Source organism: Oryzias latipes, chromosome 15 (assembly GCF_053564925.1).
Source record: "Oryzias latipes strain Hd-rR chromosome 15, Olatipes_Hd-rR_3.1".
Taxonomy (NCBI): Eukaryota; Metazoa; Chordata; class Actinopteri; order Beloniformes; family Adrianichthyidae; genus Oryzias; species Oryzias latipes.
In genome coordinates this window covers 14238443-14255598 of record NC_136251.1, presented here as the reverse complement: position 1 = coordinate 14255598, position 17156 = coordinate 14238443, and the positions used below count along the sequence as shown (strand labels likewise).

Sequence of the window (17156 nt, the reverse complement as noted above, 5' to 3'; positions counted from 1 at the left end):
AGTACTTTTCCCAACTGGTCTGAATTTTGATATACTATATGCAAAAGTTCCCTTTGATATTACTAGTTATGAATGAGGGGAAACACCGTTTTCATTAGTTTGATACTTATTACAACAAAATTAAGACAACGATAATGATGGCAATGATGGGGGGATGAAGCCTCATGAAGCACTCAAGCGTTGCATTCGATTCCTCGCTTCTTGAGCCGATGTTCTCAGGTGCTTCATTTTCTCCATTATGCCATCAAGTGGACAACAAATGAATGGGACCATTCTGACTCCAGACCTGAAGGGAGTCCAGCTTACACGGCACATCTTTATGTGAGAAGAAAACCTGACACTAACAGAAGAACAACAGCTGTTCACGGTTGGTCTACTATTTTTTAAACATTTCATGTTTCACCATGAGAATCTTCATTTTCATAAATTACAAAGCAAAACAACAAAAACACACAGGGTGTGATGGAGCAAACTGATCTCCAGAAACTCTCGGGTATCTGTTCAATTCTGAACCTGTAACCTTTAGCTCTGAACCTGGACACTGACTCAAAGCAGATCAGATGTGCATAAGCAGGGCAACATGGAAAACAGGCAGGACAGTGTGCCCCCCGCCCGACGACCAGGGTTAGGAAACACTGGATTCAAGAGTTTAACGGGCTGCATCTGGCTGTAGTTTGCCCACCACTGTTCTAAACTACAGACAAAAGTGAATTCTTTGGAAGCATGTCGAACACCTTTGGGTTTAGCAGAAGAAGATGTAGCGGCCAAAGTAGGAGAAGGAACAGGAGGCTCTGGAAAAGGCCTGTTCAGTTTTTTAACAAAGGACACAGGAGTCTTCAAATGATAGCAGAAAAATGGGGATGCAGCAAGAAGAACAACATGGAAAAGAAACAGGAAAGATCAGAACTGGATCAGACGGATCAGAAATGAACAAGTCCATATAAAGGAAAAGCATGGGAGAACTCAACCAAAACAAACGATTTCAACAAGTGGACTGAACAACAAAGGGATGTGGTTCACTGAGCTTTGCTTCATGCTAATGGAAAAACATGTGAAGAAAAGAACCACCACACAGGAGTTGAGTTGTTTAATCACAGGCAAAGGAGAAACAAAAACAATGTTTTATCCTTCTTAGGTCAAAACTTGCACAAAAAGAAAATGAAAAAAGTGTATGTGTCTATGTATATATATAAATCAAAATGACTGTAGAAAAAAGCGGAATGGAAAGTGAATAGTTGGAAAGTGAGTTGTAAATTTGAGAAACGGGGATTTAAAAAGAAAAACACAATTGCGAAAGTTGGTCAATTGCAACAGGTGAAAGCAATTAAACCCGTGTCAGAGCGCATGCGCGCGCATGGTGATTTGGGTGTCGCGCAAAAGGTGAAATCTGATCTGACACGCGAGCTGAAAGTAACAGCTTGCTTGGTTGCTGACGGTTGGTCAGATGAAAAAGTCCCTTTGGAAGCATCTAGAAAAGTGGTGAGACAGCCGGTAAGATGCGGAAGTAAACGGGGTTGATCAGCTGTTTATTGTATTATCAAGGGCGCTTTTGGACATGAATTGTTTTAAATGTATTTTACATTTCTGATTAATTTGTTGATGACTAATTCATCATGCATTACTGTTGTGTGAAATTTGATAGTCATTTGAAATTAAATTATATATAGTTATTTGTAATTTAATTATAAAACAAATGTTTTCATTTTTCCTTTATGAAACTTTGCGTCTGTTTACACTTTTGTTCCTTACCTTTAGTTTCTAATGGTTGAAAATAATCATCTTTTTATTCTTGAATGAACTGGAGTTTTATCTTTATTGTATGTTTAGCATTACAGATAAGTGACAAATTTGGCCACTTTGGGGACAGTTTATTGTGGCAGGAAGTCCCTCAGGTTCCACAAGGTAATCATGACATCATCTGTCTGTAATTCAGACTGGTCTAACATGTTTAATTTATGCATCAAGTAGTACTTTGAACTTTCTACTGTAGTTAAATCCTGCTAGATCACTGCAACTGTAACTGCTTCCAAATACTCATCCATAAAGTGAGCAGGATGATTAGTGTTTCTGTGTTGAGTGTTTGTTAAATGTCACACTGTGTGATGTTTAGAATGAAAGTGAATGATCTATTTAGACAAAAAGCACACGAAGCTCTGATGTTACAGAGATTTCTCTGGTTTTAATGTTGCTAAAGTAACCGGATCCCATCTTTTACCTGCATTTGATTCAGTTGCAAAGAGACAGGGAGCCGATGGAAGCTCCGGAGACTGTGAGGAGCCTCCAATACAGCAGTGTATCAGTTATTAGTTAATTGGTGACATGTTCCAGTGTAGTTGGCACAAGAATTAGAATATTTTAGGAGTGTTTTCCAACTCTAAGGTATAGCAGGGCATTCTTATCTCTGCATTGAGCTTATTTTTATTGGTAGTAAGTAATATAAAGCCAAATATTGTCTTCAGACAGTATCAGAAAACTGCAGATTCTGAAACAACAACTCTGTTTGTCTTACTACTCTGCCACTGTTGTTTAAACCTTATGCTAGACTCATGTTAGGTTTAAATCCACTGTTTTGTTAAATCTGATTAAACTAAAAAAATTCCATTAAGGCTTTTTTTTAAATGACCATTAAGTTATTTATTTATTTTTTTAAAATATTATTATTTCTAATGCACACACATTCTTAATAGTAACCCCATGTGCAAGTAAGTGCCAACATCCTCTAAGACAAAGGTCAGAGAGTTTGTGGGTCCAATCCTTGTGATCAACACATTGCTGGGTCTGTTCATGACATCAGAACCATCAGTCTTTCTCTGAACCAGTTTAGACAACAACATTTAGGTTAATCACTGTGCGGTTTCTCCTCAGCTCTGACTATGCTGCTGACTCAGATTTCCCCTTCGCTCTTTGTTTGTTTGAGATTCAGAGGAGAAACAGAGAGGTGCAAAGCAAAAAACGCAACAACCGCCACTGTGTAAACATTTTTTCTTTATTGTGAAACTGTTGCATCTGTGTCTGAACATGCTGCACAAGCTGCTCTCCTCACACCAGCCAATGTAAGTGATTGCCCATCATTCTGAGAGTCTCTTGTTCTCAGGAGTTTATGAGCTTCTGCATTCAGAAACTAAAATGTCTGCAAGGAGTTTAAAAAGTGAAAGATGTCTTCAGACAACATTAGAAATCTGCTGATTTTGAGGCAACAAAACTTAAGAGGTGATTTTTCAAGAAAGCTTCTGACTTCCCAGAAATTATGTTTTTGTCTTCAGCAAGAATCTGATCACACAGAACCATAAACGAAAGCGGGCGTGTCACTTTTAACATGTGCAGCAAACAAAGCTAAGATTTCAAGTCTGATGAAAATTTCATTTCCAATGATTAAAGTGCAGGGATTTGAGTTTGTGCATCTGTGTGAGCCGTTTGTATGCAGACTGCAGAATGTGTCTGGAAATTTTTGAGGGGGGGGGGGTTCTATTACGGCAATAAAAAAACAAAACCCATTAAATGGCTTAACTGTGACAGGTTACTTTTAGAAATCACTGACTCTCTGATAGGTGAGATTTCCTACCAAAACCACTCAGCCTGAATGTTTCTGCAACATAAAGACACCAAAAAACCCACAGAAAGATCAATCATGCACCCACAGAGAAAACTGAACGACGGCAAGTGAGCAAAAAGATTCAGCTAGTATGGCTGAGCTTTCAACTGGACCCCTTTTCCCTTATTTAGCCCTCCACCACTGTGCAGTTTGATCAGCAGATGCATTTCTTCATAGCACTCAATCTCTTCTCTCAGTTGTTGCATCATAGCACTTTCTGCCTAGTGGCTTTAATGGAGTAAACCATGTAGATAACTTGACATGCCCCATGTCACTTTCAGTTGTTACTGTGGGGGCCGCAGCTCTAAACAGCCAGTAATTTGCTAATCTTTGCCTTTGAGTGTATTTGTTGTTGATGTCGTTTTTCTGTAACAGCATTCACTGCACTTTAATTACAGGCTTAGTTAGCATGGGCTCCGGGGGCTTGTGATCTTACTGGACCTTCATTGAGACATAGTTCCCAGTTGCTCCTTACAGAGCTCTTGATGGAAAGTCTGCGTAGTCTGCTTTGCATGTGAACAGGTCTAAAAGCATGATTTGATGAGTCAGCTTTAACATCAACTGTGGTGTGTTTGCTTCAAGCTTTGACTTGTCCAGAGCTGAGTGACACTAGGGATGCATTTTGAGGAGTTTTCACGAAGGTGCTGTGAGTGTGGCCTTATCTGGAATAAAGTGGGCTGGAAACCGTGTCACAGCCAGCAGTTTTTGTGGACCTTGTTGTTTTCTGGTGGAAGCATTTTTTGGTAGCAGCCACTTTTGAGCTATCTGCTCTTACTTCACCAGTAGTGAATATGTACCAAATCTTGTCAGCATTATATTTTGCACTCAGTTGCACAGCTCCATCCACCACATGACATAGAACAGTTATTTTCTTCAGTTTCTACAAAGATATTTCTGTAATTGAAAGGTGGTGGTTCTGCTTAGCCTTATGGGGAGGTGGGAGGTCCTTCAGGTCCTACCACTTCCCCAGAGAACTATTCTTCTTCTCTCTATCATGACCCATAAGTGGGTTACTTTGCCTGTCATACCTCTTTCCGCTTTGGCATAAAGTGTTTTTTATTTTTAAACCTGTTCAGAGTCAGTAGTGTTTTTACAGCAGCTATGAACTACAGGCGTGACATTGTCGTCTATGTGAACATGGTGCACACCTAGTTCCTCAAAAACAGCAGCATATTGTTCCAGTTGGCTCTCCTTTGGAGCATGATGATCGAAAGATTGGAGGTTTGGTTCCCCACCATGTGTCGAAGTGTCCTTGGGCAAGACACTAAACCTCACATTGTTCCTGTTGATTATGGGTTGGTGCCAGTGTTGGGCAACAGAGCTGTGTGTGTGTGAATGGGACAGTGACTATGAATTGCTTTGGGCCTTCCAAGAAAGTAGAAAGGTGCTATATGAGTATACAGCATTTACCATTTTCCTGATGTGATCCAGAGCCATCTGGGACAAAATATTCTAGAATCACATATTTGCCTCTGGTGTATGTCAACAGAGATTTAAGATAAGGTAAAGCTTTAAGAAAAGATGAGACAAGAGAGGAATTTATTGATTCCCCTGAGGGAAATTCAGTTGTCACTGCAGCCAAAACAAGAAATATAGCGGTTAGAAAAAGACAAAACAAAGTAGCAATGTGCAAGAATAAAATATTAATAATACAAAGTGGAAGTAAAAGTACCAGTCCTAAATAACGAGTTAAATAAGGCAATAAATCACAGCAGCGGTTTCAGCAGTCCTAGACGGTGTTGTTGTATAGTCTGACTGCTGTTGGGACGAAGGACCTCCATTAATTATTATTTTATTTATTGTCGTTTTACAGTCACACTTGATACAACAGTACAACGAAATTCCGAACTGTCCCACATTGGTGCAAAGAGAAGAAAACAACAATTTTTCAGACTCCATGCATTTTTCCATTTTCAAAAATTGTTTACAGTATGGCAGCCATTTTGCAAGAGACTGTAGAGGCACACAGGCTTCTTTATTAGCTTCTAATGTGAATTTCCTCAACTGCTTCCTACTGCTTTCCCTTGGGGACAAACTGCTTAGCCTGCGGTCTGCTCTGCATTTGCTTTGTGAGCACTTTTGCCCATGGCATGCACGTGCGCAGTATTTGCACTCCTTGAGAGGATTTAACTGCTTACATCACTTCTTATGCTCAGTAGACATAATTTTTTGTTTATTAAATAAACATCTTCAGTGGTCAGCAATTTATATCCAAGTCTGCTGTCCAATAAACTGTCCAACTATTTTCTTATCATGACATCTTCTATTTCTCTAAATTCACATAATTCATTTCATTTCAATTCATTTCCTGATCTTTGTCACAGTTCAGCCACTTTGCCTGCTCTTTCATGAAAAATGAGACTGGTGCCTGTCAAACACCAAATCCTCCTGTCAAACTTTTGACTGTTTTTTATTTTAAGAATAATTGTTTTTGGACAGTCAATGTGATGAAAATCTAAAGTGCTTCCCCACCAATATTATGCACTTCCATCTTATCGTTCAGCCTAATAGCTGCTAAACAAAAAAAGCCATAGGCGATGCTCCCATTTTGGCAGTTTCCTGCTAAAATACTGTTTTAGCAGGAAAAAAAGGACAGCAGTAGTGGTACTATTCAGCAGATTTAGTTTTTGTTCTCGAGGAATAAACTGTTAACCTGCCCTCGGCATCAGACTCTGCTTTGGGATCCTTCCACTCAACCTAACAGAGGCCAGATGGATTATGTTAGGTCAGTTTGTTCATCGAGAACAAAATCTGACTGGAAGCTGAATCACGGAGCTAGACTGACAAACTAAACACATTCTGGAGAGTAAAAAAAAAACCCCACATTCATCTGCTGAAATAGGAAACTCACACTGACAGTTTACACAAACACTGCAGCAGTTGACAGGGTTTTTGGGATGGGCTCTTACGATTAAGAGACCAAGCATTTTTCAAAAAGATGGAGGTTTGGACTTTTTTTGTTCCATTTACAGCTGTTCTTAAAACTGCAAATGTGCACATTTCAAAAGATTTTCTCAAATGTTTTTCCAGCATTTGTCAAAAATCCATAACTCCTTATCCTGCTGGAACATCACTGAAGTTAATATGTATGTGATAATTCTACGTTTGTTGAAGCTTAGCTTTCTTCCACAGTGGTTTGAACAAAAGAGGATCCTCACTAAGGATACTCATACCAAGAAATCATGGATTTTACAACGGCACTGTGAGGATGAGAAGGAGACAAACTGAGGAATAATTTATGAATAATCAGATGTTTGCTTTTGTTACCTGATTGCTGTTTAAACAATAAGCAATCTGTAGCTGAACCTGCAGGTCTCTCTCTGAGAACCCTTAGGTCCTTTCAATGGGTGGTAGTTAAAAAGGGGAGGGGCAGAGTGGTATGCTGGCTTTGATTGGTGCTCTGAAAATTTGGTGTTAAGGTCAAGTCGTCATTAACCTTAATGCTGCTTATATTTGAGATCCTTTTTAAAACGAGTCTCTTGTTGATTAATGAACTAACCATTTACCGTGTCTTTCAGACTAAAAGTTGGTCTGGGGTATGAGTCATAAACGCCAAAAAAAGGCATAATAAAGAAGAAAAATGATACAAGTCAGACTTTTGGTGAAATTTTATTTAACAAGATATTTAACAAGAATGAACATTTCCATAGCATATCACTAAATTCTTTGAATTCTTCTATGTCGCTTTGGAACAATTCTGCCAAGTCCGGCGTAAGACTGAGAAAGCGCTTCTTTGTCAGGGTTGCTATCAGTAGCAAATACTGAAACACACTCACCCACAATGCCCTTTAGTGGTTCTTAGAGTGAAAATAACAAATACGTGCATATTTGTCTTTTATCACATATAGAAGTCGCATCTGCTTCTTGCAAAGCCCGTAACCTGACATGGGTAAAAAGTAGTTAAATCGTTCAGAAAGCGGTTCTCTGTCTGCCGTCCAGCCAGCCAAACAGGGGCCGCCCGGCATACCCGGTGCAATCGCTCCAGCCCCGTGGGCCCCCTTGGGCTGGTAATCTTTCCAGGCAGTATTAGTCCTTTGCCCAATAGAAGCCGGGACACTCTCCGACAACGCCGCCCACGTCCAAAGCGGGTTAAGAAAATTATTGCAACCATCTACCTGTGCAGAGTTGTTAGTCACGTGACTCATTTAATTTGAAAAGCGTTTCTGTTGTAGGTTTGAGAAATATGTCAATTTTGATACGCTGCTGAATGTATTTTATTCATATTATTGCTTTAAACCAGTTATCTTATTTGCAGTACATACAGCGGGGAAAATAAGTATTGAACACGTCAACACTTCTCTCAAAAAACACATTTCTAATTGAGCTATTGACATGAAATTTTCACCAAATGTCGGCATCAACCCAAGTAATGCACACAGAAAGAAATCCAAACATTTATGTCCATAAATGAAGTTATGTGTAATAAAGTGAAATGGCACAGGGAATAAGTATTGAACACATGAAGAAAAGGAGGGGTAAAAAGGTCTGGCAAGCCAAGAAAGCAGCTGGAGTTTGTCAGTATTCAGAAGGTTAACCTGCCCCCTATTAGTGCAAAGTAATATCAGCTGGTATAGTCCTGATTGATGCCTTTTAAAAAGGTTTCTCACCAGCAAGGTGTTAGACAAGAAGCATTGCATGATGGGTAAAAGCAAAGAGCTGTCCAAAGACCTACGCAACCTTACTGTTGCAAAACACACTGAAGGCATTGGTTACAGGCGCATTTCTAAACTTCTGAAAGTTCCAGTGAGTACCATTGGGGGCATCATCCGGAAGTGGAAAGAACACGGCATTACCATAAACCTGCCAAAGCCAGGTGCTCCTCGCAAGATTTCAGACAGAGGAGTCAGAACAATCAGAAGGGTTCTCCAACAGCCCAGGACCACTCGTGGAGAGCTTCAGAAAGACCTGGAATCAGCAGGTACCTTTGTTTCAAAGAAAACTATAAGTAATGCACTCAACCGCTATGGCCTCCATGCACGCACACCACGCAAGACTCCATTTTTGAAGAAGAAGCATGTTGAAGCTCGTTTGGAGTTTGCGACACAACATTTGAATAAACCCATGACATTCTGGGAGAAGATACTCTGGTCAGATGAGACCAAAATTGAACTCTTCGGATGTCATAAGACACAACATGTTTGGAGGAAAAATGGCACCGCACATCACCCCCAAAACACCATACCAACAGTCAAGTTTGGAGGTGGGAGCATCATGGCGTGGGGCTGTTTTTCAGCATGTGCTACTGGTAGACTTCATATCATTGAAGGAATAATGACTGGAGAAAAGTATCGAGACATCAGAATCTGCTGTCGTCTGCCAGGCTGCTGAAGATGAAAAGAGGGTGGATCTTTCAGCAAGACAACGATCCCAAGCAAACAGCCAAGGTAACACTCAACTGGTTGAAGAAAAAGAAAATAAAGCTGCTAGAATGGCCCAGTCAATCACCAGACTTGAATCCAATTGAAAATCTTTGGAAAGAACTGAAGATCCGGGTTCACAGAAGAGATCCCGAAACCTTGAAGATTTGAAGGCAGTTTGTGTGGATGAATGGGCCAAAATCACACCTGAGCAATGTATTCGACTGGTTTCTCCATACAGGAGGCGTCTTGAGGCTGTAATCACCAACAAAGTTTTTGCACTAAGTATTAAATAAATTTCAGTAAGCGTTACACATAACTTCATTTATGGACATAAATGTTTGGATTTCTTTCTATGTGTGCATTTCTTGGGTTGATGCCGACATCTGGTGAAAATTTCATGTCAATAGCTCGATTAGAAATATGTTTTTTGAGAGAAATGTTGACGTGTTCAATACTTATTTTCCCTGCTGTATATAACCAGAAGCATTTAAGTTCATTTCTGGTTGCAAATGGTGTGTAAGAGGTCACTATTACTTTGAGAAAATGAGTTAGTAATTTGTTTTACCCATGTCAGATCACAGGTTCTGTAGAGTATAAGTTGCACCCCGGGCCACACTGTTTGAAAAAACAAGAAAACTATTGTAGAAATCTGCAGGAATGCTGGGATAAGATATTTCCCATGCAGTTCAGATGTTAGATAGTCAGAGAACCTTCAAACTTTATTCCTGAAGCAGGCTTATTGCATAAATGTTCATACTTGTAGCTATTGTTGCCTTTCATTGTCTGATGAATAACTTCTTTTATCAGGTACATGGGCTGCATTTGTGAGCGGAGCTCAGCAATGCTTAGTCATTCTTGGAAATCCCCTGAGATGGCATAACTCTCGCAGAGAGACAACAGTTGAAATATAAACAGCGAGATGTAAAAATAATAAAATAAAAAAGGTCCTTTAGTTTACAGGAAATTGAGGGGGAAATTTGACCTCCAAAGGAAGTTGTGGTGGAGGCTTTGTTTGTCACTAGCTGATTGACCTTGTTCGGGTAAACTCACTTTAGTAAAACCTAAAAGCCTCAATCGGTAGCCTACTTCTTAAAAACACTCAAAGGCACTTATTTGCATGAAATGTAAAAAATGCATCTATCAGGAATTTCAGAGCACGAGCCTGAGACATATCAGAACAGGTTTTTATGGAGGAACCAGTTCTCACCAAACCGTTAAAGCCTCATGGCATTTTTATGAAAGCCATGAAAGAACTGTGGTATGAACATGTACGGCTCAGAACTGGACATCAGAGCTGACAACCAAGATTAAACTTGTCAAAAATAATTTCTACATTAAATATAATTCACTTTCTGTGTTTAGGTAGGGTTCTTCAAAGTATTCAAGCCACAGATGTTGTTTAAAGTCAGAACGCCTGTTTAGTTTAGCAATCAGCTATTGTGTTTTACAACTTCGTGAAGCGTGTTGAGACAACTGTGCTGTAATATTGGGCTAAATAAATGAAACTGAATTGAACTGAATTTTGACATTTCAAGTTGTCATGGAAACATTGCAGAGGCCTCTTGTAATCTGTGACTTGACAGTTCTGATAGTTGGGAGTCCATGTGTTATTAAAGTGTGGGATATCAATTATGTATCTTTAACCCTTGTGCTATCCTATTGGGTCAAGATGACCATTGACGTGTTCTCCCTACCATGACAAAGGTGGATAAAGGTGGAAAGATTTCATGTAATCCATGGACACCAGTGAAGATCCCAAATCATTGAAGAAAAAAGGTTCAGCGCACTGTCTAGTGGGTCTAGATGACCCAACTTCCAATGTTAAAGTGCCTAGGATTGCACAAGGGTTAAACCAACATTTCAGCTTTTTGTTCATGACCTTAAGTCCTTTGAACAGATTTTCTAAGGCCAAGTGTGATGGGAATAGTCTCTGAAACAGAAGGAAAACGGGGAACTTTTATCTGATTGCTTAAAATAGCATGAGAAAAATATATATAAAATAAATGTAAAAATATATATAAATATATATTTTATTGTTTTTGAGCAATGCCACATACTTGTCCTGCCAATAACCCTACAGTGCATTTGATATTTTTCTTCTGAATTGCTCTAATTTAAAAGAATATGAAAATATGAAACAAATTTCAGAATTCAACAACATGAGGGTTATTTTTGCATACTTGTTGTCTTGCTTGTATATGTACACATTTTTTTAAAGAAAATATATAATTATATTATTTTTGCCAGCTTAGTACATATTATACTATCATAACAAAACATGTTTTATAGAAATGTTAATTTGGTTTCTGATGTTTGATATTTGTCACACTCAGCTGTGAAGCAGCTGTCACACCCCTTGCAGGAAGAACTGAGAAAGATGAAATTCAAAGATGGCACAGATAAGCAGAAGTGGCATAGCTTCTTTCAAAGGCGTGTGTGTGTTGTAACATTTCTCTGACTCCTTGCAATGAAGTAAAACTTTAAAGTTGGAGGGAAAAAAAAGTCAAAGTATGGTTAAGGTACAAACTAAGTGTTTTTTAGCAAAGGTTTCCTTCTTTTTTTTTAATCATTTCCTTTTAAATGGGTTTCTATTTAAATGGATGATGATAATAAACTGAATATCAGTCTAAAGTTGATGGGGTGGGGAAAAAAAGCTACAGATAATCCTTTAAGTGACGTGATGTGACCTGGTCCAGATTACCACATGAGTCAGTCACTGAAGTACCTAACCACAAAAATTAACGTTTTCCTGAAAAGCTTTAAAACAGTCAAATTAACACTTTTCTGGTCATGTCTTTTTTTTTATATGGTTTGAATGCTGTGAAAACTGAAATTTATCATCTCATATTTGTAGGATAGTTTAAATGGAAATCCCTATACTAAAAAGAACAAACTTTTTGTGCTTCCAGAGAGCATTAAGGAAATGAAATTAATAGGTAAGATGAGCTACAGTTCCTCTCTTACTTCTCTGGGAGAAGCTTTTGCATGACAACACTGGCACTCTGCAACATGCTTCATGTAAATGTTGCATTTCCAGTAAATGGACATGTTTTAAAAGAAGTAGGGTGTGGCCACAAACAAGAGAAATACTTTGCTGCATGAAATTCTTTGAGTTCAGCTTGTTTTTTGTTTCCCACGAGTTACAGGTGTTGCTGCTTGTTCATGGAATAACTGCACTTCCCGATCGTTATTCCCCTAACAAACCCAGAAGCCTTCCAGCTCAGTGTCTGGGAATACAGAAATCAAACAAATCTTCTGTCACTATAGGGAGGTGAAAAACTAATGACGCCCTGAGAGTCTGCATATTTTATATTTTTCAAATTGTGTGCATTACATCAAAATGTTCGCAATACTAAAAGATTTAGGTAATTTTTCCAAAGAAACTGAAGAAAAATCAGTTTATGCTTATTCCAACCAAGGAAAATGTAATGACAGGCCCACCCCCCATTTGTAGGTCTGTCCCAATGCTGAATTGTTTTATCTAGTTGCACTTTTAAGGGCTCATAGTCATACTTGTTTAACCTGTTTCATATCTCTCTACTTTCCCTCGATGGAAGTCACATCTTGACAATCTCTGACTCTTCGGGTCACATGTATCTATATTTTGAAATACTTTTGTGTTTTGGGTCTTTCATGGTCTGATGTTTTCATGAGTTCTTCAAGCAATATCTGAAACAGGAGTTTAGGATGGATTCTTTGATGGTGGGCTGTAAAGCAGCCACAAACTGTAATACTTACTCCGTACTTTGCCATTGGTGAGTTTATTTCTTTGGGAATAGAGTTTTGGATATAAGCCAAACATGCCTTATTTTGTGATCTCCTTGTCAAAAAAGCAAAAGCACTCTGTGTAGCTGTGATTCAAGTAAATTCTCACAGCTTTGAATTACACTGTACTTTATTTCACATTGTGCACATTAAAATAAATTAATAATTGAATAGAAGTCACAGTCCTGAGTTGTTTTATTGTAAAATTCCATTCTCCAATGGCTTAAAGAGAATGTCAGGTGCAGCTTGTGCAGATGACAGTGAATTATAGCCATAAGGTATGACAGACACGATCATCCATAGCAATGGCAAACATTTAAGTGCATTTCCTCCTGCATTTAAGTATTGTCTCTCCCCTGTGTGGTCTTATCCAGAGTGTTCTGGCAAATTATTCAAGCTTTTTGGACGTTTCATTTGAGCTGGGCCAGTGAGGGGTGTTAATTCAATTGACACAAAAAATCCTTTTCAGTTTATAATTGATGTTAAAGATGTTTTTTGTGAAGAAGAAAGATTTAAATCTTTTTTTTCGTTCCTGTTGATGTCTTGAAGTTGGGTAATGGCATATGCACTTAAAATCTTCGTTGTAGTGCTTTACCTTTCATCCGAGAGGCTTCATTAACCTGAGTGGTGATGTGTTCAACTCCCACACATATTTTCGTGCAATGAAAATATCTTTTTAATATGTTAAGTCTGAACCAGTATGACGGTACCAAGCACTGGTAGGAGCACAGAACTAGCTTCCCCATTGCCTCCATGTATAAGTTGGCAATGATTGGAGAATCACTTGAAGCCCATGGCACAACCGGTTTCTCTGTGTGTAGGAAAATATTTAATGAGATTTCTGTTTCAGCAGACATGAACAAAACAGCCAAACTGTGATAAAACTGTCAGGAATGAGCAACACAAGACAAAAAGAAAGTATTTAGATTGATTGAAGTCCCCTGTTTGTATGAGGGCAACCAGGTAAAGTATGTCTTACAAAGTTGAGCTGTGTTCAGCTAATTACATGTTATCTAAACTGATCAGACAAATCAGTGGATCTGTGTCTTTTTAGTTAAGTTATTTTAATTTTTCGGGTTATTTTTTTGTCGTGTTCAGTCTTCAGGTTTGATTTCCTTGCTGCATTTGGATCCTCAAGCCTCATTTGTGACAAAGTCAGATCATAATATAAAGTTTACCTACGGGTACTTAATGTCTGCACGCTGCATTTCTTTAGAGAATTTTTAGCCGTGCCAAAGCAAACAAACATGTCCTTCTGGACAGAGAGACAGAAGAAGCAAAGCACTTAAATCCAAATGATGTTTTGTGTTCATGATGTACATCTATGTAAAAGTCCTCAGTGGGCCTGTATTAACAGATCAGACAAACCTCAGATTTGCAGAGGCGGAGATACTTCACTTCCTCATAGCAGGGAATTGTGAGGAGACTATTGATGCTGGAGTTTAAAACCACCCCATCCATATTTCTCTTGTTTGTGCTGAGGACCTAAAATGCAAAGGTAATCAAAGTTCTAGTCATAGTTAAAATACAGAAATTTGCATTGCAGAACAGCACTTTGGTGAGCATGCTTTCAAACTACCACCCGCATTAAACTGTAACATGAAGGAAACGGGAAAATGTACTGTGGATTTGTTGCTCCAGCTGTAACTGCAGTCAGATGTTGAGATATTCGAGAGGAGGTAAACTGTCCCCTTTGGGGTCTGAGTGACGTTGCAGGGGATTCCTGACTTGCAACGTACTAGAAACCAACCTGTAGGAAACACGACAGAAAACTTAAAAAATAAAAAATAAAAAAAAGGCAACCACTTTTTTTCTTTTTTTTTTTCATATCATTACATAGTATGCTTGCAGCCACATGCAGGCAAGGCACCAAAACTAGAGTACAAACTGGTTGGGGTCTTGGTTTGTGCAGACAACAGAAGCGTTCCGTGTGTTTTCTCTTCAGGGTTTTTTTTTTTTGAACGACTGAGCTGCGATCTACCAACAAGAACTGGTTTAGGCTTAACCTGCTTGTGGGCACATCATTAAGTGTGGGAATAGTCTGGATTTGTTTCTCTGGCCGTCACGCCGAGTTTATATATAACTGAGTTTTGGACCTGATGTACGACGGAGTATTAGGGCCACAAAAAAAAAGTAAAATGATAAAAACTCGTAATTTTTTTTTTTTCATTTTGGTGGCTTTGTTTTTTTTTTGGTGGCCCTAATACTCCGTCGTACTGACGATCAGAAGACTCTTATTTAAAAAGGAAAAAAAAGAAGAAAAAAAAAACTTTTTTATTTCTTTTTTTTTTCAAATAAGAGACAGAAAGTTGCAAAGATTCAGCAGAGATATTTGCACCAAAGGTTGCTTCATATGTTCTACCCTCTAAGCCCCTGTGACGGGTGAGGCCAGATTTAAAGCACAAACTTTGTTGGTCCTGTCTCCGAGGAAAAAGTGAGGATGATGCGACTTCTTACACTATGCTGCTGGAGACACTTCATTCAGAAATAAACCCAAACATTTTAAGAAGAACCCACAAGAGCTGATCTAACTAAATCTCAGCATTGAGGCAGCCTGCAGAGGGGAGGCACAGCACCTCAAGTCTGTATCAGATAAGCTGAAGAGGGCATGCCCCATAACGGGGAGCAAATGACGAAGACGGGATCAGCTGTTGGCATTACTAGTCACCACGGTTTCCAAATTGTTTTGTTACATGTTTTATCAGGATCTCCAACAGGTGGAAGATTTTTCAAGAAAGCGATTTCTGCAACCATTCAGGTCCTTGTAAACATAGCAGATATGCTTGCAATTCTATAAACCTCAAACCCTAAAGTGTAGCTAAAATGTACATTGACACAAACTCCAATTAAAGCTTTTTTACAATAGTGACGTGTAAATTTGTTTCTGCATTGCGATAAGTTTTTCCAATAGACTTAAAAATGTTAAGAGATATAAACAAGAGTGACAAATCACTATTATGGCTATGCAACTTTACTTTCCAGCTCAGATTTGTTTACATTAGCCTCACACAATGAGCAAATCTTTGGTTTACCGTCCTCTTCTAACGGGCTACATGCCTGCAGTCTAATAATAATAAGGCGACTTCCCCCTGTTCCTCCTCCGCAGATGATGAAATATTACAGTGAGGTCCTCTCAGATCAGCAAACAGCGGCAGACTCACGCAGAACGCTGCTAAACATTAATATGTTTGATCGGATCATAATTGTTTACGACTACTACCAAAACAAACCATAACGCGCTCGCACGAGCCGGCGAACCAAGCATTTCAACAGAAAAGAACTTCTCCAAAGGTTTTCTTACCGAACAGAAGCGGGAAGAAATATTTCCGCATCATGTTCCCTCTGATCGGCTCGGAATACTGGAGAGACTGATGGTGGACTGCAGACTACGGTGGCTGAGAGGTGCAAGACACGCTTACATTTAAGATACAGCAACATCAAATCCCAGTACAAATGAACAAATCACGAAACACAACAGCAAATACTGAAACACAACAGCAAATACTGAAACACAACAGCAAATACTGAAACACAACAGCAAATACTGAAACACAACAGCAAATACTGAAACACAACAGCAAATCACGAAACACAACGGCAAATCACGAAACACAACGGCAAATCACGAAACACAACGGCAAATCACGAAACACAACAGCAAATATGGAAACACAACAGCAAATACGGAAACAAAACAGCAAATCACGCAACACAACAGCAAATACTGAAACACAACAGCAAATCAATTGTGTATGATTTTTTAAATGTTATTAATTACTGTTTTCGTTATGTGGACATTTTAAATACATGAAACAGTCCTGAAGCATTCTTGCTAGAGTGGTCTTAACGGAGAGGGAATACCCTCAATACCGGAAAAGCAAAAACTTTACCTTTTTAAAAGTTGTTGTAATTTTTATCCCTTGTGCTATCTTAGATGACCCCACCCTTACATTGATGTGTTATTCCTACCATGTCAAAGGTGGATAAAGGTGGAAAGATTTCATGTAATCCATGGACACCAGTGAAGATCACAAATCATTGAAGAAAAAAGGTTCAGCTCACTGTCTAGTGGGTCTAGATGACCCCACTCCCAATGTTAAAGTGCCTAGGATAGCAGAAGTGCTATTGTACTAATACAATTGAAGAAATGCTTTTGGACTGTCTCATGTATTGAAAATGTCCACATAAAAAAGACAGTAATAAGGAAATGTAAAAAATAATACACAATTAGTTTTATATTACGTCACTTCCGGGATTCAGGACGTTCCGTTTCAGTTAGACGCCGTTTCTCCGCTGTCCTTGTCGTGTTTCTGGATTTGTTCATTTGTATCGAGATTGTTTTTGTAATTCAGTATTTGTTAGTTTTAACCCAAAATTGCTTTTGTGTTTCAGGACTCTGTCATTTGTTCCGTGGTTTGCTGTTGTGTTTTAGTATTTGC

General features: G+C 38.8%; 2 long non-coding RNA genes across 2 annotated transcripts in view; one reads left to right on the top strand and one right to left on the bottom strand.

Moving 5' to 3' along the window:
• The first annotated feature begins 1387 nt into the window (after positions 1-1387).
• Positions 1388-17156, top strand: part of LOC144984127 (uncharacterized) — a 48836-nt gene continuing 33067 nt past the window's right edge. Inside the window, exons 1-2 of the long non-coding RNA XR_013647793.1 lie at positions 1388-1491; positions 1828-1902. This is a non-coding gene — a long non-coding RNA (uncharacterized LOC144984127). The remainder of the gene's footprint in view (positions 1492-1827; positions 1903-17156) is intronic.
• Positions 8649-16214, bottom strand: LOC144984126 (uncharacterized). The gene is made up of 3 exons (XR_013647792.1): positions 16019-16214; positions 14340-14467; positions 8649-14202 (listed from the first exon to the last, which is right to left on the bottom strand). It is a non-coding gene; the product is annotated as an uncharacterized LOC144984126 (long non-coding RNA).